Source organism: Echinops telfairi, unplaced genomic scaffold, assembly GCF_000313985.2.
Source record: "Echinops telfairi isolate 266 unplaced genomic scaffold, ASM31398v2 ScPeMD7_7473;HRSCAF=8511, whole genome shotgun sequence".
Taxonomy (NCBI): domain Eukaryota; kingdom Metazoa; phylum Chordata; class Mammalia; order Afrosoricida; family Tenrecidae; genus Echinops; species Echinops telfairi.
Genome location: NW_022111377.1, coordinates 10,687,681 through 10,691,310, shown reverse-complemented (window position 1 = coordinate 10,691,310; position 3,630 = coordinate 10,687,681). Strand labels below are relative to the sequence as shown.

General features: G+C 39.7%; 1 protein-coding gene across 1 annotated transcript in view; it reads right to left on the bottom strand.

Moving 5' to 3' along the window:
• Positions 1–3,630, bottom strand: part of PTER (phosphotriesterase related) — a 56,079-nt gene that overhangs the window by 36,332 nt on the left and 16,117 nt on the right.

Sequence of the window (3,630 nt, the reverse complement as noted above, 5' to 3'; positions counted from 1 at the left end):
CCATTGATTTTAGATCACTTGTTGTTCCCTTGTCCCTAGGTTGGTTGCACCACTCCCCCATTTTCTTTTTCCCACCTCCCCTTCTCCCAGAACCATTGGTCCCATTCTTTTCATCTCCAAATTATTTATCCCACCTATCTCTTCTAGTTAGACATGCAGATACATTAATAAATGCAAAAACCAGGCAAGGCCAAATACAACAACAAAGGAAATCAAAACCAACAAAACAATAACAAAAATAACAAAAACAAACACAAAATAAAAATAACAAAAGGAAAGCCACTGACAAAAACGGAGAAACCTATAAATAGTTCAATGTCTGTTTGTTGGCCTTTATGAGTGTTTTCCAGTTGAGTCTAATGAGGTGCCACACTCTGTCTCCAAAGTCTATTTTTGGTATTCTCCGGGGGTTTCATCAGTCTTCTCCCCCTGCTGCTCTGCTGCATGCTCTCAGTGACTCGCTCCAGCGTAATGGAGCCAGACCGTGCACCATTCCCGCACTGTGTCTCCAGTGCTGTCCCCCGTGGTGCCATGGTTCAGTGAGGGATGCCGTGTCCCATGGTGGGGCTGGCCCTAAGATTCTCCTCATGCGTTGCCTGCTCTGAGCAGTAATATCCACAAAGTCCTCCTCCATCTCACAAAGCACACACAAAGATGCCGACTGCAGGCAGAAAACTGAATCAGTGAATGTGTAAGCATCTCAGCGCTGGCAGGGATCTCCACACGGCTGCTCCAGCACCCAGGACTGCATTGGGGTAGGTCCATGCGGCTTCTCCTCAAGGATATCTTGCAGGAAGTGAGCCTTTCAAGCTGAAACAGGGAACTGGCCAAGGCAGCTGCACCCTGGTCCAACCATCAGAAAGCAAGAGACCTGAGAACTGGAAAGGTGAGGCTCACTGAGCCATTTATCCCTCAGCCCTTCAATTAATCCCTTCAAATTAACATGTATTTATGGGCCAGGTGATATCACTGATATAGTTTTCTAATTTACACATTCTGTGGGGTAACCTTTCTTTGGAATGGGTACAAATATGAATCTTTTCCAGTCAGCTGGCAAGTAGCTGTCTTCAAAATTTCCTGGCATGTATACATGAATTCTTTCAGTGCTATTGAAATATTTCAATTTGTATTCCATTAATTCTTGGATACTCATTTTTGGCTAATGCTTTCAGTGCAGCTTGGGCTTCTTTCTTCAGTACCATTGGTTCTTTGCTCATATGCCACCTCTTAAAATGGTTGAACGCTGAATAATTCTTTTTATTACAATGACTGCGTACTCTTTGCATCTTTTGACTCTTCCTGCATCTTTCAATATTTTGTCCATAGAATTTTCAGTATTAGAACTTGAGGTTTGAATTATTTCTTGGATTCTTTCAGATAACATATGCTTACGATGTTCTTGTTTTGTGTTCTAACTCTAGATCTCTGCACATTTCATTATAAATGGAATCATGAAAGAAAATTCTTCAAGGTCAGATTTTTACTAAGAAAACTTCTCTTATTCTAGTGGACATTAGCAACTGGAACCAGAGAAATATCCTTAGTAAAGATTTCTTTCTTTTATTAGTTTGCCCTTACTTATTAGACCTGTGCTTTGTAGCCTGAACTGATTCTCTTTCACTGATGGCCATGTGGGTGGAGTGGAGCAATTAGAAGTTGTTCTTGCATTATGTATAGTGCACAATTCATATTCACTCCTCTATATGCGTAGTATACAGTATTGCCTGGATATAGTTATAATAACTGCCAACAAAAGCAATATAGTGGTCCCAGAGTTCTAAATGTTAAAAATTATTTCATATGCATAACATCCTTTGACTCTTTAAAAAGGTGCTACCAAACCCAGAATGCCAAACCACTGCTGATGGGTTGATTTTGATACAGAGTGACCCAGTAGGATAGAGTAGAACTGCCACATAGGTTTTTAATTTTTAATGAAAGAAGTTTCAGACTTTCCTTTTTAATCATCATCTGAGTAAATATGTCCTTGAAATACTTTCTTTTCCAACAAGGTGTGTTTTTTTGAAACCACAAAAATACTCTGTGATCACTCGGCCAATTCCCACAGTGGCAATACGCGTAAACCTCATTGCTATCATCACGTTGATTACAGCTCATAATGACGCTATATGTGGTTCCTGGTGTTATATGTCTTTCTGGTAGCAGACAGCCTCAACTTTTCCTCGTGGAGCAGCTAATGTGTTTGAACAACAGACTTTGCGGTTAGTAGTCCAGTGCTTAACCTGCCAGTGCCACCAGCCCTCCTAAGAGACCATCATTAAAATCATGATATCTATTTCCAAAATGAACACAAATAAACACTTTCAACTATGGTCCTGCTTAGCAATTCTTTACTGGTCAGCAGAGATTCAGAAATACGTTCTCCTTGCCTGAATTAAAAGAAAAAAAGCCTTTAATTGTGATTTGGGCAAAGGCTTACACAAAACACATCATTGGTTTTATGTTAAACAATTCATACACATTTTGTTTTACATCATTCAGTTCAATCCCCATAATGAAGCGTTTCTTAACCCACTTCCTTCCTGTCTTTCCTGTTTCTATCCTCCTTTCTTCCCGACCTTTCTGAACTTTATCCTTGGACAAACGCTTCCCTTTTGATCTCAACTGTTTGATTATTCTGAGAAGTGTGTACCTTACTAGTGTTATTGTTCAAATTATAGAATTATCTATTCTTTGGCTGAAAATTGAGTCTCAGGGGTGCACCATATGATTTCTCGGCGGTCAGTCTTTATAAGCAGCGGACTGTCACATCTTTTACCCGTGGAGCTACTGTCAGTTCAAATTGCCAATCTTTGTGTTAGCAGCCTAGTGCTTTAACCACTGCGGCACAAGGGCAGTTCAGACTATTTAAATATACAAAGAAGTGTGGATCTTATTAAATTTGCCAGAATTTACCTGGATTTTTTTAAATTAATACTTTCATATTAATTCTCTAGTGTCCACAGACATTTAAAATGTTTGGATCCAAGGATGTCAGATGTTTCTTTTAATCTTTAAGATTAAAAGTCACCATGCTGTTATTGTTGTTAAGCGCCATTGAGCCGGTTCCAACTCATAGTGACCCTGTACACCACAGAACAAAGCCCTGCCCATCCTGTGCCATCCTCACAATCAATCCTATTTTGGAGTGCATCGTGCAGCTACTCTGTTGATCCATGCCATTGAGAGTCTTCCTCATTTTGCTGCCCCTTTCCTATACCAAGCAGTATGTCCTTTTCCAGGGACTGATCGCTGCTGATAATGTGTCCAAAGTATATGAAAAGAAGTTTCACCATGTTCACTTCAAAGGAGTCTTCTGGCTGCACTTCTCCCAAGATGGATTTGTAGTCTGTCTTTCGGTAGTCCACGGTCTTCCCTAGTCACTGCTCAGCTTCCACATACATATGAGATGAAGGACAAAACCATGGCTTGCATCAGGCTCACCTTCGTCCTCAAAGTGACGTCCTTGCTTTTCAATTCTTTTTTTTTTTTTATTCTTATATTCTTATTTTTTTTAATTAATTAATTTATTTTTTTAACATTTTATCAGGGGCTCATACAACTGTTATCCCAATCCATACACACATCAATTGTGTAAAGCGCATTTGTACATCGTTTCTCAAAACATTT